General features: G+C 49.2%; 1 protein-coding gene across 4 annotated transcripts in view; it reads right to left on the bottom strand.

Moving 5' to 3' along the window:
- Window positions 1-23,773, bottom strand: part of LOC140899145 (discoidin domain-containing receptor 2) — a 158,698-nt gene extending 134,925 nt beyond the window's left edge. For all 4 annotated transcript variants that reach the window (XR_012155234.1, XR_012155235.1, XM_073314065.2 and 1 more), the window contains exon 1: window positions 23,692-23,773. The gene's annotated coding sequence lies outside the window, so the exon portion shown is untranslated. The remainder of the gene's footprint in view (window positions 1-23,691) is intronic.
- Between the last annotated feature and the right edge of the window lie 406 nt (window positions 23,774-24,179).

Raw genomic sequence — 24,179 nt, 5'->3', positions numbered from 1 at the left:
TCCACCACCTCCCTAGGTAACGCATTCCGGTGTTTCACCACCCTCCTAGTGAAAAAGGTTTTCCTAATATCCAACCTAGACCTCTCCCACTGCAACTTGAGACCATTACTCCTTGTTCTATCCTCTTCCACCACTGAGAACAGTCTAGATCCTCTTTGGAACCCCCTTTCAGGTAGTTGAAAGCAGCTATCAAATCCCCCCTCATTCTTCTCTTCCGCAGATTAAACAATCCCAGTTCCCTCGGCCTCTCCTCATAAGTCATGTGTTCCAGTCCCCTAATCATTTTTGTTGCCCTCCGCTGGACTCTTTCCAATTTTTCCACATCCTTCTTGTAGTGTGGGGCCCAAAACTGGACACAGTACTCCAGATGAGGCCTCACCAATGTCGAATAGAGGGGAACGATCACGTCCCTTGATCTGCTGGCAATGCCCCTACTTGTACATCCCAAAATGCCATTGGCCTTCTTGGCAACAAGGGCACACTGTTGACTCATATCCAGCTTCTCGTCCACTGTAACCCCTAGGTCCTTTTCTGCAGAACTGCTGCCGAGCCATTCGGTCCCTAGTCTGTAGCGGTGCATGGGATTCTTCCATCCTAAGTGCAGGACTCTGCACTTGTCCTTGTTGAACCTCATCAGATTTCTTTTGGCCCAATCCTCTAATTTGCCTAGGGCCCTCTGTATCCTATCCCTACCCTCCAGCGTATTTACCTCTCCTCCCAGTTTAGTGTCATCTGCAAACTTGCTGAGAGTGCAATCCACACCATCCTCCAGATCATTTATGAAGATATCGAACAAAACTGGCCCGAGGACCGACCCTTGGGGCACTCCACTTGATACTGGCTGCCAACTAGACATGGAGCCATTGATCACTACCCGTTGAGCCCGACAATCTAGCCAGCTTTCTATCCACCTTATCGTCCATTCATCCAGCCCAGACTTCTTTAACTTGCTGACAAGAACACTGTGGGAGACCGTGTCAAAAGCTTTGCTAAAGTCAAGGAACAACACGTCCACCACTTTCCCCTCATCCACAGAGCCAGTTATCTCAGAGAAGGCAATTAGATTAGTCAGTCATGTCTTGCCCTTGGTGAATCCATGCTGACTGTTCCTGATCACTTTCCTCTCCTCTAAGTGCTTCATAATTGATTCCTTGAGGACCTGCTCCATGATTTTTCCAGGGACTGAGGTGAGGCTGACTGGCCTGTACTTCCCCAGAGCCTCCTTCTTCCCTTTTTTAAAGATGGGCACTATATTAGCCTTTTTCTAGTCATCTAGGACTTCCCCCGATCACCATGAGTTTTCAAAGATAATGGCCAATGGCTCTGCAATTACATCCGCCAACTCCTTTAGCACTCTCAGATGCAGCGCATCCGGCCCCATGGACTTGTGCTTGTCCAGCTTTTCTAAATAGTCCCGAACCACTTCTTTCTCCACAGAGGGCTGGTCACCTCCTCCCCATGCTGTGCTGCCCAGTGCAGCAGTCTGGGAGCTGACCTTGTTCATGAAGACAGAGGCAAAAAAAGCATTGAGTACATTAGCTTTTTCCACATCCTCTGTCACTAGGAGAATGCCTCCCTCATTCAGTAAGGGGCCCACACGTTCCTTGACTTTCTTCTTGTTGCTAACATACCTGAAGAAACCCTTCTTGTTTCTCTTAACATCTCTTGCTAGCTGCAACTCCAGGTGTGATTTGGCCTTCCTGATTTCACTCCTGCATGCCCAAGCAATATTTTTATACTCTTCCCTGATCATTTGTCCAATCTTCCACTTCTTGTAAGCTTCTTTTTTGTGTTTAAGATCAGCAAGGATTTCACTGTTAAGCCAAGCTGGTCGCCTGCCATATTTACTATTCTTTCTACACATCGGGATGGTTTGTCCCTGTAACCTCAATAAGGATTCTTGAAAATACAGCCAGCTCTCCTGGACTCCTTTCCCCCTCAAGTTATTCTCCCAAGGGGTCCTGCCCATCAGTTCCCTGAGGGAGTCAGTCTGCTTTTCTAAAGTCCAGCGTCCGTATTCTGCTGCTCTCCTTTCTTCCCTGTGTCAGGATCTTGAATTTGACCTTCTCATGGTCCCTGCCTCCCAGGTTCCCATCCACTTTAGCTTCCCCTACTAATTCTTCCTGGTTTGTGAGCAGCAGGTCAAGAAGAGCCCCTAGTTGGTTCCTCCAGCGCTTGCACCAGGAAATTGTCCCCTTCACTTTCCAAAAACTTCCTGGATTGTCTGTGCACCGCTGTATTGCTCTCCCAGCAGATATCAGGGTGATTGAAGTCTCTCATGAGAGCCAGGGCCTGCGATCTAGTAACTTCTGTGAGTTGCCGGAAGAAAGCCTCGTCCACCTCATCCCCCTGGTCCGGTGGTCTATAGCAGACTCCCACCACTACATCACCCTTGTTCCTCACACTTCTAAACTTAATCCAGAGACACTCAGGTTTTTCTGCAGTTTCATACTTGAGCTCTGAGCAGTCATACTGCTCTCTTACATACAGTGCAACTCCCCCACCTTTTCCGCCCTGCCTGTCCTTTCTGAACAGTTTATATCCATCCATGACAGTACTCCAGTCCTGTGAGTTATCCCACCAAGTCTCTGTTATTCCAATCACATCATAATTCCTTGACTGTGCCAGGACTTCCAGTTCTCCCTGCTTGTTTCCCAGGCTTCGTGTATTTGTGTATAGGCACTTGAGATAACTCGCTGATCTGCCTCATACTGAGAAAGAGGGACGGAGCCCTCATGCAGCTAATTAACGTGAAAGGCAAACAAAGTCAGCAGAGCTTAGACTGGAAATAATAACGAATGGTTAACAATAAATACTGGATTTGTTCATTGCTGTGTGCAGTGTTGTTGTGGCCGCGTTGTCTCTCTGATATCCCAACTATACATATAAAATAATGGGATTTAAATTAGCTGTTACCACACAAGAGAGAGATCTTGGAGTTACTGTGGCTAGTTCTCTGAAATCATCCACTCCAGTGGCTCTTAACCTGGGATGCACGCACCCCCTGGGAGTGCAAGATGTCCTTTCTGGGGATGCGAGACAAGCCAGATATTTTTTGAAGGTAAATCATCGAAAACACAAATTAAGCACAGGCACATAAGTACAACTACTTTGTTTCATCAAACCCTGTGTATTTATTAACATTATACATTTAACGATTACTGTCATACAAAAACAAAAATATATCTAGGTTTAAAGAACTGACCTACTTCAACGATTTTTGATAAGGGGTGCGACAACATATTCTGAGAACCAAAGGGGTGCAGGCTGCAGTAAAGGTTAAGAACCACTTATCCACTCAATGTGCAGCAGCAGTCAGAAAAGTGAACAGAATGTTGGGAATCATTATGAAAGGGATAAGACAGAAAATATCATATTGGCTCTATATAAATCCATGGTACCCCCACATCTTGAATGCTGTGTGCAGATCTAGTCAGTCCATCTCAAAAAAGATATATTGGAATTGGGAAAGGTTCAGAAAAGGGCAACAAAAATTATTAGGGGTATGGAACGGCTGCCATATGAGGAGAGATTAATAAGACTGGAACTTTTCAGCTTGGAAAAGAGATGACCAATGGGGGATATGATAGAGGTCTGTAAAATCATGTCTGGTACATAGAAAGAAAATAAGGAAGTGTTATTTACTCCTTCTCATAACACAAGAACTAGGGGTCACCAAATGAAATTAACAGGCAGCAGGTTTAACACACAAAAAAAAGGAAGTATTTATTCACACAACGCACAGTCAACCTGTGGAACACATTGCCAGAGGATGTTGTGAAGGCTAAGACTATAACAAAGTTCAAAAAAGAACTAGATAAGTTCATGGAGGATAGGTCCATCAAAGGCTATTAGCCAGGATGGTGTCCCTAGCCTGTTTGCCAGAAGCTGGGAATAGGCAACAGGGGATGGATCACTTGATGATTGCCCTGTTCTGTTCATTCCCTTTGGGACACCTGCCATTGGCCACTGTCAGACAACAGGATACTGGGCTAGATGGACCATTGCTCTGACCCAGTCTGGCCATTCTTATGTTCTTTATATCAGGGGACCAAGGTGGGTGCGGTAATGTCTTTTTTGGACCAAGTTCGGTAGATCAGAGAGGTAAGATTTCAGTCTTACGGAAAGCTGAATAAGATCTCTGCATAGCTTGAAAGCTTGTCTCTCTCACCAGCAGGAGTTGGTCCAATAAAAGATATCCCCTCCCCCACCTTGTCTCTCTAACACTGGATCAGGCTAACTAGGGATATGGTGGATTCTCCCTCACTTCAAGTCTTTCCTTTGAGACTGGGTGTCTCAATCTAAGAAGATCTGCTCAAGAGTTGTAGGGCTGAATGCAGGGGTCCCTGGGTGGAATTCACTGGCCTGTGTTGGTAGGTAGCTGAGCTAGACAATGCCAGTGCTCCCCTCTGGCCTTACAAGCTATGACCATGAACATCCTTTGAGGTGAAAGCAGCCCCATGAATGCTGCTATAAAGGAGGCCCATCGTGCTCTGTGACAAAGCAGTTCTGTCCCTGAAACATCCCAGGTAAGCAAACTGGAATGAAGAAACAAACTCTCCCCTCTTGACTAACTTCCTGGTCCTCAGAGCAGAAACTCCCTCCCAGGTGGGCTCTGGTGGGAGGAGAGGGTATGGGTATCTGGCCTGGGGGGGCCCGCAGTTGGGCTCTGGGGAGGAGGGGGTTTGGGTGTATTGGCTCTGGGAGGCCCTGCAGGTGGGCTTTGGGGAGGAGGGGTTGTGGGTGTCTGGCCCCCGGGCTGGGCTCGGAGGAGAGGGGGCAGAGAAACAGGAACTGGGTTGTCATAGGGGTTTCTCTAACTCTCTGCTCGTGGGGGGAATTCTGTGCGTGTCTGTAGTGTTACAGACATACTTGCTGACAGGTATTTTGAAATAAATTACCAAATAATTGAAACTGGCGTGATTTTGTAGTGTTATTTTGACAAATAAAATGTACAGAATTTTTAATTTTTGGGTGCAGAATGCCCCCAGGACTATTGCTAAGGCACCACCGCAAAGCCCAAGCTAGACCCAAGATCACAGCTGGGCAAGAGGAGCAGCTCTGAGCACAGAGACCCCTTCTGCCTAGAGCTGGTTAGTGAAGTCTCCTCTGGCCCAATGCTACAGAGCACAGAGCTGGCCAGCTGATAATGCCAAGAGAGGATGAAATGAAGGACATAAAGGCCTGAAGTGCTCGACTGCTTTTTAAAATTAGTCTTTCACCAGATAAAATGAGGCAATTCAGATCATTGTCTAGCTGATTGGGCGATGGGGAAGAACTTATAGATAAAGAACAGTTATAGATAAAGAACAAAAAGAAAAGGAGGACTTGTGGCACCTTAGAGACTAACCAATTTATTTGAGCATGAGCTTTCGTGAGCTACAGCTCACTTCATCGGATGCATGCCGTGGAAACTGCAGCAGGCTTTATTTATACACAGAGAATATGAAAAAATACCTCCTCCCACCCCACTGTCCTGCTGGTAATAGCTTATCTAAAGTGATCATCAGGTGGGCCATTTCCAGCACAAATCCAGGTTCTCTCACCCTCCACCCCCCCACACAAATTCACTCTCCTGCTGGTGATAGCCCATCCAAAGTGACAACTCTTTACACAATGTGCATGATAATAAAGTTGGGCCATTTCCTGCACAAATCCAGGTTCTCTCACCCCCTCACCCAAAAACCACACACACAAACTCACTCTCAAAACACTTGATGTATACAAATGGGCCAGATGAGGTCAGCACACAGCTTCTGGCGCTAAGGGAATCAGACAATGACCCTTCAGTGTTGCAGCACCTGGGTAAAGGGCATGTGCCTATGACTGAGCCAAACATGGCTGTGGGGCTGGCTGGTGGGAAACAGGAAACACTGGGAAGAACTTGCCATGTCTATACAATACTCTGCTGTAGTGTGCACCTTCCGTGAGAGTTGTCAGCCCTCAGCCTTCACTGCCACTGGATGCCCAAAACTGACCACTAACACCTGGGACCAGCCAGAGGGCGTGTCCCATCCCATTGGTGCAGGTCTGCACATAGATCCATGCATCTGGGGCCTCCAGGCTCAATTCCAACCAGGGCTTTGGAGCTGTGCTCCAGCTCTGCTCCAGCTCCAGGCAAAAACCTGCAGCTCCACTGCTCCGGAGCTGCTCCATGCTCCAGCTCCGGGCTCCGCTCCAAAGCCCTGGTTCCAACAACTCCTTATAGCTAGCAATGAAGCCCCACACCCTGGAAAACTCCAGCCAGAACCCAGCGCAGCAGCCTGTTGGCTCAGCATTGCAGGTTGCTCTGCTCTCTGCACTGGCTTCCCACTGAACAGAGTCCAGTTCACGTTCTCTGTGCGGATATCCTAAGCCCCCATGGGATCGGCGCTGGCTCCTTGAGAGATAACACCTCTCACCATAGAATCATAGAATATTAGGGTTGGAAGAGACCTCAGGAGGTCATCTACTCCAATCCCCTGCTCAAAGCAGGAACACCACCCACTAAATCATCCCAGCCAGGGCTTTGTCAAGCCGGGCCTTAAAAACCTTGAAGCATGGAGATTCCACCACCTCCCTAGGTAACCCATTCCAGTGCTTCACCACCCTCCTAGTGGAACAGGGTTTCCTAATATCCAACCTAGACCTCCCCCACTGCAACTTGAAACCATTGCTCCCTGTTCGGTCATCTGCCACCACTAAGAACAGCCAAGCTCCATCCTCTTTGGAACCCCCCTTCAGGTAGTTGAAGGCTGCTATCAAATCCCACCTCACTCTTCTCTTCTGCAGACTAAATAACCCCAGTTCCCTCAGCCTCTCCTCATAAGTCATGTGCCCCAGCCCCCAATGGTTTTCGTTGCCCTCTGCTGGATTCTCTACAATTTGTCCACATTCCTTCTGTAGTGGGGGGACCAAAACTGGATGCAATACTCCACGTGTGGCCACACCAGTGCCAAACAGAGGGAAATAATCACATCCCTCGATCTGCTGGCAATGCTCCTACCAATACAGCCCATAAGCCATTGGCCTTCTTGGCAAGAAGGGCACACTGCTGACTCATATCCAGCTTCTCGTCCACTGTTATCCCCAGGTCCTTTTCTGCAGAACTGCTGCTTAGTCATGATCACAACTGTTCCAGCAGCTGTGCTCCACGGGGACCAGGAACCGGTCACCCAGCAGGGGAGGGTGGTGAGTGCAGGAGGGAGATGTACCACAGGACCCAGCCCTAGACTACAGCTCCCACACCCCCAGGGCTGAGACCTCGCCTCACTGGGCAACTCTCAGCAACGCAGCTTCTCTTCACCACAGGGAGGTCTTTGCAACAGCTCCACATACACACACAAACAGCCCCCCAGATACACCAGCTGATATCAACTCCAGCTGCCCCCCAACACCAATACCAACTCCCCCCATAGCTACACCACACAACATTTCTCTCCCAAATACCATCCCCTCCAACTCCCCCTCACACCCACAAACCAACCCCCTTCTTCCATACGCATGCAAGAAACATATATGCGCACAACATTCAGACACACACACACACTGCAACCCCTCCACAAAACACACACACCAAACAATCCACATACACCACACAGAGAGACACAATCACACACTTACTCTCTCACACACTGACCAACAATCAACACCCCACAGAACAAAGCCAGACACACACCCTAACCCCAACTGCAAACCCCTCCCCACACCCAGACCAACAACACTTTCACACATGCTTGAACATACACACCAACTTACCTCTCTTTCTCTCTCACACACACATACAAACCTATTCAAGTTGATTCTGAGTCAGGCTGTGCAAGATCAGAGAGCTTGTTACTATCATTTCGGACTTTAAATACTTGGGAGGTGCCCAGATCCTATGGAGATGGGGCTATGGATGTATCTGAATAGGTAACACTCACATGCTCAAAGCTGAAAGTCCCCATGGCTCTTACCTGTGGCCACTCCCTGAGAGGGGGAGATACACAGAAAAGTAAATACTGCCCTGGCAATTTCCAGCCATTACTGCCGCGTCTCTCCCTAGGGTCAGCTATTAAGATTGTTGAGTTCAGCGCTGTGCACTTAACCACCCCGCTACAGGGGGGCAATGTAATTAATGCCAATCAACGTGGGTTTGTGGAAAATAGACTCTGTGAAATGAACCCAAAATCCCTTTTTAGGTGATTACAAGGTTGACTGGAAAAGGTGCTATGTTACATACCTATTAGAGGTCTAGAAGGCATTTGATTTGGTACCTTTGATTAAAAAACTAGAACAGTACAAAATTAACATGGCACACATTGACTGGATTACAAACTGGTTAACTGAGAAGTCTCAAAATGTATCTGAGAGGCAACAGGATCTTCAGACAGCAACACCTTGGGGGGCAAACACTGGACATGCCGCCCCCCCGCCCCCCAATTCATGGAGCTGAATAAACTACAGCAGTTCTCTGGGGTACTTCCATAACCTCCAATCATTACCTTAGTCTTGCCTGGGTTACATCTCTGGAAATTATCCCTCATCCAAACCCCAGTACTTAGTAGACACTAGGGACAGGGAATATCTTCATTTGGAGGTTGTAGACATTGGGTTTAAAGACAATCGTAACAATACACTAAGTGGAATAGTGAGCGAGCATAATAACATTACTATTGCAGCCCTAATTAATTCAGCTGAACTCAGGAATCACTTACAATTCCTTTTTATTCCGAGCAATGCAGGTCAAGGTCCCCTACTTTCGGTATCTATTTTGCAAAGAATGTTTAGCTACTGAAAGGGTTTTGTAGCCATTCTTCAATAACTCCAGAACTTTCTATCACAAATATTTGCTAACACCAAGAGTGCAGTTAAGTACGGGGAAAGGAACTACGTTTTTAACATCATCAATGATATTTTAAGCAACAGACCGAACGGTCTTCAAGCTCTCTGTAACAACTGGCTGCCGGTAAAGAAAGGGGTTAGTCAAGCACCTAGGCAGGCTTTGCCAGGGCCTGGTTTGACTGCGGCTGAGCAGTCATGGGACTGCCACAGGTCTTCATGGTTTCAGAAAAAATCAAGCACAAGCCCTGCTGATTAATCAGTAGCAAACCCTGTGTTTTTCACGGCACAAATCAAGCAGTTCCAGAAAACACTCTAAACATTTCCTGCAGCGTGTGACTGCATTTCATCCAGTTCCATTAGTTCATTCAGGACAAATACACTTTGACCTTACAAAGTAAACACAAACTACAGCCTGTCGTCACAACATATTCTCCAAACTTCCCTCCTCTAACTGCTCTGCTATGAACAGGGGGACTTGCTCTCAGAGTGGCTCTGTGCCTTCCATTCCCAGCCATAGGCAGTTACTTTCCTGTGTGGTTTCACAACTGCTGTGCAATATACAACATGCAGGTCTAATGCAAGGGAGTTTACTTCTCACAGCAGCCCAGGCTTGTCACGAGGCACCTCCTCCTGCCTTCAACCTGGCAATGCTGCTCCACAGTCATCCAACCATTACTCAGGTGGTATTTAAACCGTTCCTTGCTTCTGTCCAGTTCACCAGTATAGGGGTTCATACACAGGGGAACCAGAGGGTAGCCAGGGTCAGTCTCTCTCAACCCGTCCAGACTACTGTACCCCTTTCAGGAGTCTGATTGTCTTGCGGACCCCCAAGTTTCATCTCACTTAAAAACTACTTGCTTACAAAATCAGACGTAAAAACATAAAAGTGTCACAGCCACACTGTTACTGAAAAATTGCTGACTTTCTCATTTTTACCATAATAAATCCAAATAAATCCACTGGAATATAAATATTGTACTAACATTTCAGTATATATAAAGCAGTACAAACAAGTCACTGTCTCTATGAAATTTTAGTTTGTACTGACTTCACTAGTGCTTTTCACGTAGTCTGTTGTAAAACTAGGCAAATATCTAGATGAGTTAATGTACCCCCTGGAAGACCTCTGTGTACCCCCAAGAGTACATGTACCCCTGGTTGAGAACCAGTCGCCTGGGTCACCCGGAATAACTATTAGGACAGCAACCCCACTAACATTTATTGAACAGTCTGGAGAAAAAAAGTTCCTTGTTGCAGTTTTTCAAATAGACGCGAGTTTCTCCTCGTGGAAAGCTGAGGCTATTCAGAAGCATCAGAAATGTTAACTTACAATCCTGCCTCCTGCCAGAAGCTACAGAAAGGAATACAGGCTGCCTGGCAAGTTGAAGCAGTCTGTGAAGTACAACAGGACAAAATACCTCTTGACGAGTGGTGTTTAGACCAAGTACAGGATCAAGAGCGGCCCTCTGTTGCCCCTGAGGTATCTGCAGGTCTCCCAGCCTGGGAGTTAGACCCCCCTAATGGGTGCCAGACACTTGGGAGCAAAGGAAACATCTATAGCTTTGATCAAATTAGTTCACTGGACATTGCCCAGAGGGAGCACACTATGGAACTGTGCAAGAACATCAGGAACAGTTTTGTCTCATTCCCAGTCTCAGCAACCCACAGAAAAGCCATGACATGAATGAAAACCATCTACCATCTGCTTCTCATTGGCGCATTGCAACGTGCTCTTCATCCTACATCTAGTCTCTGAGAATCAGGGACAAGCAGGGCAGAGCCGTGTCTGAAACATCTACATAAGGTCCTATAGGAGGCTTGTCATCAAAGCACCAATTCACCATTCCCAGACAATAGTCATGTTTTGCCAAAGGATGGCAGCGCTTTTCTTTTGCCAGTTTCAGTCGCTGCCATTTGATCTTACATGTACTTCCACGGTCTCTCTGCTCTCTCCAAGACCAGGGTAGCAATAATATTGGCAGGAGGGATGAAGGAAATTCACTTCTCTCCTCACAGACAATTTTTCTGGTTAGGGCTCTGTACAGAGAGAAAGACGAAGCAAACTCAGAGTGATAGACCTTCTGGAGTAACTTGGATTCAAAACAAGCACATACGTATGGTGCCAGGGAAGCCAATCAGGCCTGGGCCAAGGATGAATGCTATCAGGCACACCGTCTCATCTCAGAAGAACGTTAACAGCTGATGAAGATGGCCTTAATAGAAAACAAGTGATATCACAGAAACAAATATCAAATTCTGATTGGAGCCCATTGGGAATTCTAATATCATGCACAGGCACGGTCAGTGATCCAGAGCTCATATGAGACCCATACACTAATTCCAGGTATTCCCTCTGCTTCTCACCCTATCCCAAGCATTGGCAAAGACCTGGGTGCAAGTGCATAGTCTCTGCCCCCACAACTTGCAAAGTCAGAGAATCACATTCTTTTCTGGAGCGATTTTCCTGACTCCATCAGCTGAAACACAAGAGTTTGCCGAGGTCTCACAGCACTGCTCCTTCAAACATGTCCGATGGTTTTCTCGTGATAATTGGGAAGACACTGTCAGCCCAACCCAGAGAGAAATTCTCCTTGGCCATGGAAACTGACCTGCTCCTGGGGCCCTTAAAAGAAGTCTCCCCACCCCAGTCAGGGCTGAGGCCGCTAGCATGGTAGGGTACATGGGAACCTTGCCCTACTGCTTCCCTGCAGATAAACAGAGAACTTCATTCACCAACAGGGTCCAGCTGCCACCTTCCACCAGCACTAGACACGGCAAGACACACACTGCAGCTGCTCAGTGCTTCTGCTGCCAGCTGTGTGCCAGGCTGTGCCTGCCAAACCCCCGTGCGTGGCTGGCTGAGCCTCCGTGAGCATTTCTGAAACGTTTTTTTCACATCCTAGTGAAGACCCCTGGCCACAGACAGTGCAGAGCAGGGTGAGGAGCAGAGAGCAAGGAGGGGCAGTCGCAAGTGAAAGTGTGTTTTCTCTCCCTTGAAATCCCCCTAGGGCCCCTCCCACCCATTTTAAAGCCAGTCACCCAACAACTGTGGGTTGGTTTGTGCAGGGGGCAGGCAAGAAGGACTGTGCCATTGGCCAGAGCAAAGCCAGTCACTTGAGTGAAAAGAGCTCGGTGGGGAGGGTTCTGCACTAAGAAAAAGCGTTGCCGTGGGATCCAGTTAGATACTAGATACTAAGGTCAGAAAGGACCATTATGATCATCTAGTCCGACCTCCTGCACAACGCAAGCCACAGAATCTCACCCACCCGCTCCTGCAAAAAACCTCTCACCTGTGTCTGAGCTACTGAAGTCCTCAAATCATGGTTTAAAGATTTCAAGGAGCAGAGAATCCTCCAGCAAGTAACCCGTGCCCCACGCTACAGAGAAAGGCGAAAAACCTCCAGGGCCTCTGCCAATCTGCCCTGGAGGAAAATTCCTTCCCGACCCCAAATATGGTGATCAGCTAAACCCTGAGCATATGGGCAAGACTCACCAGCCAGATACCCAGGAAAGAATTCCCTGAAGTAACTCAGATCCCACCCCATCTAACATCCCATCGCAGGCCATTGGGCTTATTTACCATGAATAGTTAAAGATCAATTAATTACCAAAATCATGTTATCACAGAATCACAGAAGCAGGAGGGGATTTCCATAGCAAAGGATTAGCAGTGGCTTCACGGGGCACGTCTGGGATGCAATGAAAAACCTGCGGCAACCAGAGCCCCCAAGTCAGCTGGTACGGGCCAGCCGCAGGTGTCTAATTGCAGTGTAGAGACACCCAGAGTGTCTATGGCAGGTCAGAGCAGCAGAAACAATGGCCTGCTTTGCACATGTGGAAATGGTGCTCTCCCAGTACTGTATCATTTAGCCTTTGGCTTCTTCCAGGGAATCCTAGCACCTGCAGGCATTGTAAAGCAGAGTAGCTACCCACTGTGGTCTTGTGCCTGGAGCCCAGCCAGCAGCCTCTGTGCTAAGAAACAATAGTCTCTCCTCTGTTTTCTGACTGACTATCTCCCCAGCACAGCCAAGCAGGGAGAGAGGATGTGTGGGGTGGATCTGTGGGAGCCGCATGGTAAGAAACTGCTTTGTCTATATGCCATCATCTCCTCTTGGGGAGCAGCAGCCAACTGTCCCTTGCCAAGCACAGAGGACAAGCGCTGAGAGCCGAGTCGCCGTCACGGATCCCTGCTCCAAGATGCAGCAAGTGATTGAATTTCAGAGCCTGGATCCTTAGCAGCTCTGGGATTCCTTTTCCCCATCTGCACTAAGCTACAGGTATGTTTCAGTGTCACGTGCCAGTCCCTAGAGCCCCTCCAGATTGAGTTACAGCCGCATCCTCTACAGAAGCAACCCTTGGAAGCCACACAGAAACCTTTACTAATGCAGAGGGTCGCTGCCTGTTTGCGTAGTGGGGCTGCCCACGGGAAGCATACACCTGTACTCCACAGACTAGGGTGGCTACTCTTCTGTTCCTGAGAACAATTCATGTTTGATTTTGATGGCTAAAAGCCAACCAGACATGGTTTGGATCCTGGCTAGCTCAAGGACCCTGGCCTGGTTCAGATCTCACTTGTGCAGGTTTCTCTCTGTTGTATCTCCATTTCTTTACACCAATGCGACTCAGGGGGCAGACAGGCCCTGGCTCTCCCCCTAGGCATTGGCCAGGCAGTCGGGGCCATGTGGGACATTCTAACGGCACAGCACTTAAAATCTGAACAGCAAAAGACAAAAAGAGACACATGGAAAATACAGTCCTACACCTTAACCTGCTGGAGACCTATCTGAAAGGGACCCTTACGAGGATCCCAGAAGCGGACTGTTAATTGGAGAGGAAATTGTTTCTTCTTTGAGAAATGTAAATAGTTTCTGTTAAGCTAATGCATGAGTTGAACAAAGCACAGATGCTCCTGCCAGCTATGTGGTCACAGAACTTCATAAGAGAGGGGCTTATTGTGGACCCTATCATCTGACTGCTAATACTTCACCTTATATAGGACTTTTCATCTGCAGCTTCAAAGCACTTTAGAAAGGGGTCTGAGTTTCATCATCTCTATTTTATGAGTAAAGAAAAGGCCCAGGGGAAGGAACGTACCCAAGGTCAAAGAGGGAATCAGTAGCAGAGGCAAGAACAGAACCCAGCTTTCCTGACCTAGTTGGGAACCCTCTCCATTGGGCTACGAACATAGGTCTTCTATACTACTATCCATAACCCATCTTGCCCAGCCCCCGCCTCCCCTCACCTGTGAATAGCACAACTGCCATACACTAAACTATACATCATAACCTTAACTTTGCCTTCATGGACATGCCAGGTCCACAGCCCTCCCCGCCAAGCAGAGTTCAGGCTGTGACATGGGCTGTGATGCTTGGTGGGTGTGTGGACAGTGCGTTTTGCCTCTAGCGGCAGAACAGAAACGAAGTTCACTTGGGGGTGGGAGGGTTAACGTTTCATCCCTTTGCTTTTGTGGTTTTGTTCAACACAAAGAACTGGTCACGCATACATGACAAGAGGGTTTGGGGCAAAAGCCAATATTGTGATGGGGGGAACCACAGAAGGGCTGGATTCTGGTTGGGTAATTGACTGCTCATTGTTCTCCAGCTATAACAATGCGATTCTCCAAGCTGCTCCAGCACATGGAGGACTCCACCAGGATACCTGAACTTCTGTGCTCTGACTTCAAGCCTCCTGGGGTTGTGTTTTGGGGAAGCCCTCCCACCATGCTCCCAGAGCAGACTGCTTTTCCTTCTAATGTCTTCAGGGAGCTGCCTGGCAGGGCCCGTGACTCTCTAAAACTCGGCCCAGGCTTTGGGGTATGAAAGGTATTAAGCAGCTCTCCCCATCACAGAGCAACATAAAGGGCTACTGTGATGGTTCTCGGGGTACCCAGAACTGAGTCACCTTGTTACCCCCTGCCTCTAGGGAGAGGAAGCCTTGCTTGTGGTGACGGGGTATCAGCTTCCGGACCCCACTAGCCTGTCAGCCACTCAAGCACTCTCCTCTGGGTTCATTAAGAAAGAATAGAGCGCTAACAAGAAACAAGAGAGAGTGGGTGGTAGAAACAAATGGTTACAACACAAAACAAAACTCTAAAATGCAAACCTAGGTCTCTATTAGATAAGAAAATTGACTATTAATCAAGTAAAGTCTCTGTTCCCCAGAGTTCAGCCTATTGCAGAAGTGGCGGACTTCACAGGAACCAGAATCCCTGCTCCCCAAGAAGTCTCCTCAGCAAAAGAATACTGAGTGACTTTCTGCAGGCTTTGTTACACTGAACCAGGCTTTTGTCTTTATTCACAGGCAGGGAGCTTCTCTGCCTGTTGTAATGTTCCTTTTTGACATCCTAGTGGTTTAATTTGTTCGCAGTTGTTTCTGATGGTTTGCCATTGATAGTCTTGGAATGAGTGGGAGGTGCAGAGCTTAGGAGAAGCTAAAGAGCTAAGAGCTATAGGAGACTAAAGAAACTAATTTAGAGTTTTACTTAACTGACAAACTTACAACTAAGAACATAGACTAATAAACAAAAGGATAATAAACTAAGAACGAAGAAGTTTCCTTGACATGGTGGGCCACCCCTTTTATAGAGCTTGAACACCTGAGCCCTCCTATGTCCAAACTTAGCTTCCTCACCCACAAAATGTCAGGGTCCACTTACTTCACAGGCTGGTAGGTTTGTACGTATGGATGACATGTACGTACATCTTAATAACAATTAGCTCATTCTCACATTTGTTATTTCTGTCCTAACCAGTTATTTCACTTATTTCCAGGTTCTTTGTGGTTTACCTGTTAGGTTTAAAAGAGGATATGTGGTATGAGCTGAGAAGTTTGACCTCCAAAAACCATCTCTGCCTCCAAGTTCATACATGGTTTTTGAAACGGACTTCCCTGCAGGAGTGACTTATTTGCTGTGATCTGTGAAGTGATTTTATAGATTCCTGAGTTACTGTTATAGAATCATAGAATATCAGGGTTGGAAGAGACCTATCCCCCATACTTGCCCCAGATCCCTAAATGGCCCCCTTAAGGATTGGGCTCACAACCCTGGGTTTAGCAGGCCAATGCTCAAACCACTGAGCTATCTTCCCTGCTCCCCCTCCCAACATTCCTGGCATTCCTTAAAGAGGCTTTGAAGAGCATGATCCTGCTTGGAGGTGGGTATTCATGGCGACTGCAAGGTAAAAGGGACACTTTCCGCAAAACAAACAAACAGCTGCTAAGTAGAGGCGAATGTTTTCCTCCCTCTTACAGTCTGAGCCTGTGGAGCTGCTAAGCAGAACAGGAGCAGCTCCAGCAAGGAAAACAAAACCCTTCTACAAAGATGGGAAGTCATGGAGAATTCCTTGCAACCCCACCTCCTGACGCGACGAGCCTGATCTTGCTGTTCTTCATATTTCAGCTGGCAGAGATAACTATACAATGGCTGTAACACCAGCCACAATACAAACCACCTGGGGATAGACGAGCACTAAGGCTGGCAGAAAATAAACAGCAACTGGGAAATTCACAAGGGCATATCAAATAGTACAGAACAAACTCAGAACCCCAAGAGGGAAAAGTAAAGAATGCAGGCCATACTTGCAGGATAAGAGACTTTATCCTGGGAACCAGTGACACTGAAAAAGACTTGGATGGTTCCTGGTGAATAATCAACTGAACATGAGCTCCCAGTGAGATGCTGTGGCCTAAAGGACTAATGTGGTCCTCGGATGTACAAAAAGGGGAATCTCAAGAAGCAGTAGAGAGGTTATTTTACCCTATACATTTGGTACTGGTGCCACCATTGCTGAAATCCTGTGTCCAGTTCTAGTGTTCACAAGTCAAGAGAACAGTTGAAAAACTGGAGAGGGTTCAGAGAAGAGCCACAAGAATTATTAGGAAACATATCATGTGGTGATTGAGCTCTGCACAGGGTCCACTCACCACTAGGGGACTCCTTCTGGCTCCTCTGGGGAATCAGTTCCTTCAAGGTCCGTGGGCCCCTTCCATAAGCACCAACTTCCCCTTTGCCCGGTGGGTGCTCGACCCCACCCCTACCCCTGCACTGCCATTGCCCCACCCCCATTCCACTCCTTCCCCACAGTCTCTGTCTTTTCCCACCCCAGCCCCACCCGCTTCCTGCCCCCATTCCACCAAGTCCCCGCCCCTGCCCTGCCTCTTCTCTGCCTCCTCCCCCTCCCTCCCAAAAAATCCTAAGCACCGCCAAACAGCTGTTAGGCGGCGGGGGGCGGGGGCGGAAAGCACTGGGAGGGAGGGGGAGGAGCGGGGACGCAGTGAGCTTAGGGCGCGGAGAAGGAGGTGAGGAGCAGGGAGCTTGGCTGCCGGTGGGTGCAGAGCACCCGCTAGTTTTTCCCTGTGTGTGCTCCAGCCCCAGAGCACCCACGGAGTCGGCACTTATGCCCCCTCTGCTGCTTATTGTACACTCTGTGGCCACGCTCCCTCTCTTGCCCCAGGCGCCCCGGCCAGGTCACTGTCTGTGCATCCCCCTTCCGGGATACCAAAGTCTCTCCTGACAAATGGGCTCAGGCAGTCTTCCCATTCACTGCCCAGCCGGCGGGGGAACCCTCTACTCCGGGTTCCAGCTCAGGGGCCCTCTAGTCAGCAGCCAAGGTCTGCATCCCTATTCCTTGCTACTTTTCTCCTACCTTTCTGGCTTCCCCACCTCTCTGGTTTTGCCAACCTCCCAGCTCCTAGAGAGTAACTGTGGGCTACCCTCTATAGTCCCAAACACACCTTCCTACTCCCAGGGAGTGACTTCAGCCTACAGCCCACTTCTACTCTCAACTCCTGGGCTTTCTAGGGCCCCCTCCTGTTCCCAACCAGCTGAGCCTCATTTAATCAATCCCTGCTCCTGGCTCCTCCTCCAGATAGAGCCAGGGCAGTTGATCAGCCCACCTGGCCACCGTAACTCCTTCCAGTCTTGTGTGGGGTGCTCTTCACAAGCTCTTTGAGACTAACAAAGAGAAGGTTAAGGGGTGACTTAATCAGTCTGTCAGTACCTGGGGAACATATATTTTATAATGGGCTCTTCATTCCTGCAGACAAAGGTATAACAAGTTCCAGTGGCTGGAAGTTGAAGCTAGAAAATTCAGATTGGAAAGAAGATGCAAATTTTTAAACAGTAGGGGTAATTAACCAGGGGTCATGGCGGATTCTCTCATCACTGGCAATTTTAAAAAAGAGTGGATGTTTTCCTAACAGACCTGCTCTAGGAATTTTGGGGGGGGGGGCAGTTCTATGGGCCTGTGCTATACAGGAGGTCAGGTTATATCATCATAATGGTTTTTTCTGTCTTTATCATCTATGAAACTATGACGGGAGGGCAGGAGTAGTAGGCAACAAGAGGAAGAGCAAAGAAACCTTTTTGATTCCAGTGCACGCAGTCATGCCCTCAGCGCTTCTCTGATCATGCAGCTGAGGAATCTCCTGCAGAGTTGAGCTCTCAAATCAACTTTCATTTTATAGGGAATGTTTCTAACGGGGTGGTCACAAAGTAAAAAAACAAACAAACAAGCTATCAAAAAAACGTAAAATGCCCCAAGTTGTTACTTTTTCACATGGTCTGAAAGGGAAAATTTTTTTTTAATTGTTTTGAAGTTTTCTGAGAGGTTTTTTGGAAATTTTCAACATTTCAGTTTTTTCCATTTTGCTGCTGAGAGCACTAAAAGGAACGACATCCAGGATTCCATTTTCTTTTTCACTTTTCATTTTTTCTTTTTTTGATTTTTCCTTTGGCCACTTTGTGGCTTTCTAAACATCACAACTTTAGAAACATGATCAGGAGCTAGACTTACAGAAGCTCATTTTACCTTTTGCAACTCAGTAATTCTTCCAAAGTTGGAGACATGTTGGAAGTCACAGAGGGGCAAAAAGAAACACGAGGAAAAGAAAAAGTGAAAGAAAAACCCAAATTCTGATCAGTCTTTCAGTGGAAAAAATAATACAGGGAAAAAAGAAGAGGTGAAAGGGGAAGACATACCCACAAAAATGAAGTTTTGAAATTGAGTTTCAACAAAAAAAAATGAAATTTTTTAATAAATTTTGTCAAAAAAAGTTTTGAACTAAAAATTTCAACCAGCTCTAGTTTCTCACTCTCATGGTTGTGAAGAAAACCTTGAAAACATGGACAGAAGGTCACTGATATACATGATGCTGCCTTCAGGAAAGCCTGAAGCTCTGAGCAGCGTGAACTGCTCCAGTCACCTCATACGCAAATACCTGGAATGTAACAGCTAATTCTGCTATTGCTGTACTGAGTGCACCGTTTATTTTCGTATTTTAAATGAAACCATGGAGATTTCTAATTAACTAACAGAGCTGCCACAAAACCTCCAGCCTCCTACACCAGGATGTCAGAGAATTCAGTGGCCTTGCTGGAGATTTTCAGTGCAGATTGCCGAGGGCCTGTGGTTGACTATCCCAATATCTTGCTTTTCTATCTTGTACCTGGGGCTATTTCCACAATCTCTGGTGACTCTCATACACAGGAGCAGCCACAGCAGAACTCTTTGCATGCTGCTAATTATGATCATTAATGGTTTATATTCTGGTAGCACCCAAGGTCCCAGTGGTGGACAGGGTCCTGTTGTGCTGGATGCTATACAAACACAGAGGCAGAGAGAGTCCCTGAGCCAGAAAGCTTGGTTCTCCCACCTGTCGGTTACCATGGATTAGTGACGGAGCTGAGCACACTCAAGGCACCAGCAGCATTCTGCTCTCTGAGCCGCGCAGCTTAAACCAGCCAGCCTCAGCTGCTTGTCGCTGTCCAGAAATCACTCCACAGTTCTGCGTGTGCGTGACTCACAACAGAGTCCAGATCCCTGCACCGGAGCCGCACTGGCCTGGCAGCAGCTCTAAAGTGCCCTGGTGCCTAGCAACTATGGCACCCACCAAGTGAAGATTTGCATCCATTACATAATCCCACTGAAACGTTAATAGCATGGCCCAGACTCCTAACTGCAACCTGTAAACCCGCATCCTTACCTCTAAAGCAATAGTGCTCAAACTTTCCCAGTCACACCTCCCCCCCTTGCCAGTAACACCCCCCATTACGGCACAGCCAAGGCGTCCTCAGCAGCGGAGCTTGGGCTGAAGGCGGAGCTGGAGGCAGGAGAGGAGCTGGAGGCGGGAGGCGGAAAGGGAATGATGAGGGCAGAGCTGGTCTGGGTGTGGCGCAGAGGACAGAGCAGAGCTGTGGCAGGGATCAAAGCTGGTCTGAGGGCAGACAGGGAATGACGGCAGAGCTGGGCCTGGAAGCGGAGCAGGACTAGGAGCTGAATGGGGTTGAGGCAGAGCTGGAAGCATGGCGCTCCCTCCCCATCCCCCATGGGGGCTGGCCTGGCCTGGCCCTGGCCCTGCTGCACACACACACACACCCCGTTCCTCTGTACCCCCGTGAGGGGCACACCCCAGAGTTTGCGGGGCACTGCTGTGAAGTGTCCTCTCCTGCCCGGACCTGGTGTTGCAAGGAACTTTGCCTCTCACACCCCTTCCAGTGGCCTCTTTCTCAGCTGTGATTACAAGTCCCAGAGGCCTCTTCTCTGCACTCACTGGGTCTTCTGTATCCCAGCCCTCTGGCCAAGCCAAACAAAAGTTCAGTCCCCTGCCAGAGTTCAGCTCTATCAATGGTCCTTCATCCCTCCTGGGCTCAACTCTAAGGGGTCCTTTGCCCCTCCTGCACTTGACTTCAGTTCTTTCCCTTGTCAGGGTACTGACCCCCCCAAGGCTTTTCATTGCTGCTGGGAATCTAAGTACCACCTACACTGCCTTTCTGCCCCTTGCAGATTTCTCCCTCCCTGGTCCTCACAGACCCTAGCTCAGGACGGGGCTCCTGTCCAGTATAGGGCCCTACCCCGGCAGCTCTGCTTTCTGGCCACAGCCAGTCCCAACTACTAGACCTTCCTCTAGGAATTCTCCACAGCTCCTCCTTCCTGCATCTCTCCCCTCAGCTCCTTATATAGCCTGGCTCTGTCCAGGAGGCAATCGGTTAGTCAGGTCCCGGGGCAGAGGATAACTAACTAGGTTCTTTCCCTTGCTTTGCAGGTGATGGAAGTTAAGCCCCATCACAGCACCATGTAGATCAGGTGGCTCCACGATTGGGTACTTAGCGCTGCAAGCAGGCCCCCATAAAGGGAGTGGGGGAGAAGGACAGGGGATCAGGGCGGTGGGGGAGTTGTCAGGATCCATGAGAGCAAATGGGGTGGGGGAATGCCAGGATCTGAGAGAGCAAGGAGAGGCCAATGGGGGTGGGGGAGGTGTTAGGATTCAGGAGAGGAAGTGGAGGGTACAGAGATCCAGGAGAGCGACAGATGGGGTGTCAGGACGAAGGAGAACAAGGGGGGAGGGGACATTAGCAACCAGAAGAGCAGGGGCAGAGCTTTCATTTTTCTCCATTTTCCATCCCAAATCCTTCCCCACTCTCCTCCAGTTCTGTCCTGCCACCCCGAAACGTGGACCTACTGGTGCCCAGCACGCTAGAATTATCTTCCCTCCCTTCCACACACCATTCATGTAATTTTGCTCCCCAAACTGGTATTGATGCCTCCCACCGATACCAACCACTGATACAGTGTCAAAACCAATGACGGCAAAGACGCATTCCTGGGATTTGGACGGGAAGACAGGCACACCAATATTAGTGTCCTGGAAGAGGCAAAGACCACCAGCATCAAGGCAATGATCATCCGTCAGCAATTCCACTGGATTGGTCAAGTTGTCCGGACGCCAGACCATCGCCTCCCAAAACAGGTCCTGTTCTCTCAGCTGAAAGAAGGGTACCGTAATGTGGGTGGACTACGGAAGCGTCATAAGGACTTACTGAAGGACAACCTAAAAAGTGTAATATTGACATTGACACTTGGAAGACACCTGCCCAAGATCGCTTAAAATGGAGTGAAATCCTATGTGATGGTCCCCTCCATTTTGAACTTGCTTGCTGACTAGCTGAAGAAGACAAGAGGTGCAGAAGGAAGGAGAGACTGACTTCCAGACATGGTCACCAGCCTCCTGCTGAGCCTGAAAACATCTACCCTCATTGCAATAGAACTTGTGGTTCAAGGATTAGCCTCCTGAGGATCCAAAACTCCCAAGGAAGATGATCACACTCGGTAACGAGAGTGATCGCCCATCAGGATCAGTTAGCTAGGTTTTAACATGCGCCATATTGATTTTGTACAGTGCTATTTTTTAATCAAAATGGAGTCGGTACTAAGCCTTACAGAAGTCCAAACAAACTACAGAAACTCAGTTACCTTTAGTAATCAGACATAATCATGTTAAAGAACAATATCAAGTTTGTTTGACAAGACCTGTTTTCTGGGAAACCATGCTGACTGGCATCCAATGTGTTTCTATCTTTTAACTCTTAATAGCTCATATCAATGGTTCTCAACCGGGGTATACGTAGCCCTGGGGGTACGCTGAGGTCTTCCAGGGGGTACATCAACTCATCTAGAGATTTGCCTAGCTTTGCAACAGGCTACATAAACAGCACTAGTGAAGTCAGTACAAACTAAAATTTCATACAGACAATGACTTGTTTTTACTGCTCTATGTTCACTGAAATGCAAGTACTATATTTATATTTCAATCAATTTATTTTATAATTATATGGTAAAAGTGAGAAAGTCAGCCATTTTTCAAAAATAGTGTGGCTGAGACACGTCTGTATTTTTATGTCTGATTTTGTAAGCAAGTACTTTTTAAGTGAGGTGAAACTTGGGGCTCCGCAAGAGAAATCAGACTGTTGAAAGGGGTACAGTAGTCTGGAAAGGTCGAGACCCTCTGGCTCATGTCAGCAGTCACTTTATTTTGCTCAATATTGATGTCAGGGAGACAGCCTTAAAGTCGCTGACATTCGGAGAGTAAATTGAGAATTTTACAGTAGTCTGACTAAATTAGCCTAATTAATACGCTCTTAATCCTGCAGGGCAGAGTCACACACACACCCTAACCCCTCCCCCCAAAAAGCAGTGTAGTATTCCCAACTCCTTAACACTTCAGAGCAGAGTCTAAGGCCTGATCAACTACACGCCTAGGTCGACCTAGCTGTGGAAGAGTCTTCACTTAAATTTGGCTCCCGGCAGAATAAGTGCCTCTTATGCCCAGAGTCACTGTCAGTATCATTAGGTGGAGGCAGGATCAGTGCAAACTGTGTGACTTAGGCGGCTGTTGCTGGCCCAGAGGCAGTACAATGGGTAGGATACAAGTGCGCCGGGTGAGGCTGCCCAGCGCCGACCGGAGAAGCCCAGCAGCGCGGTACCTGCGCTGGCTACCTGCCGAGGTGAGTTAGGTCCCACCTCACCGGGTGGCGCAGAGTAACCAGCCTTGGGGAGCCGGGTCTGGGCGGTTTCGCCAGCTGCTGGTACCGCCGACGGCTTCCCCGGCGGCGTTCAGCCCGCACACGAGGGCGCCCCCAGGCAGCCGGCTCACACCCAGAGCCCGGCAGACGAGGGGCCGCGGTGCGGGGCTCGGGCTCCCCCGCCGAGGCCGCCAGGGGCAGAGTTCAAGCGGCGGCAGGGCCGGTCCAGCCGCCAGCGAGCGGCGCTGAGCCTGGCGCCGCGGGGCCCCTCTGCACAGCGCCGAGCCCGGAGCCGGGCGCCCGGAGCCAGCCAGGCGGGGGACGCCGCTTCCCCGGAGCCTCCCACCCCTGCCCGCCCGGACCGGGGAGCCCCCCGCAGGGCAGGCTGGGCTGGAGCCGAAGAGCCCGGGGCGAGCCCCGCGCCGCGCCCGCCGGGTGGCTCGGCGAGGAGCAGAAACCGGAGCAGCGCGCTGCGGCTCCGCTCCGGCGCCGAGGAAACGAGCCTCCGGCGGCGGGCTCGCCCCGGCAAGGTTCGCAGAGCTGCCGGGGGCGGGCAGCGAGGCTGGGCTGCGGGCGCCCCCGCTTACCTTGGAGCGCGTCCCGCAGCGCCAAGTCGGGGTCCAGGCGCCGAGCTCCCAACTTCCACGGGGAGGTTTTTTTCCTTCTTTTTTTTGCATCACATCCCCCTTCCGGCTGCCGGGGCGGGAGGGGGCTGCGAGGATCCGCTCTTAAAGCAACAGCGCTGCCGCTGGCTGGAGCTCGGCGGGCTGGGGGGTCACATAGGCAAGGGCGAGAATCCGTGCTTCCTGCCCGGCTGGGGGGAACCGACCTGCCGGGGATCTGACAGCTGCTGCGGGCTGGATCCTTGTGCTGGACACTGGGGCCGCTGCGGGATTGGGTGCCAGGACCCAGCTCTGCAGGGGCTGGCTGGTCGGTTGTGCCCCCTGTAAAGGTAGGGTGACCAGATGTCCCGATTTTATAGGGAGAGTCCCGCTTTTGGGGGACTTTTTCTTATATGGGCTTCTATTACCCTCCCTTCAGCCCCCCCCCCCGTCCGGATTTTTCACATTTGCTG

This window comes from Lepidochelys kempii, chromosome 16 (assembly GCF_965140285.1).
Source record: "Lepidochelys kempii isolate rLepKem1 chromosome 16, rLepKem1.hap1, whole genome shotgun sequence".
Classification (NCBI taxonomy): Eukaryota; Metazoa; Chordata; order Testudines; family Cheloniidae; genus Lepidochelys; species Lepidochelys kempii.
This window is presented reverse-complemented; position numbering and strand designations above follow the sequence as displayed.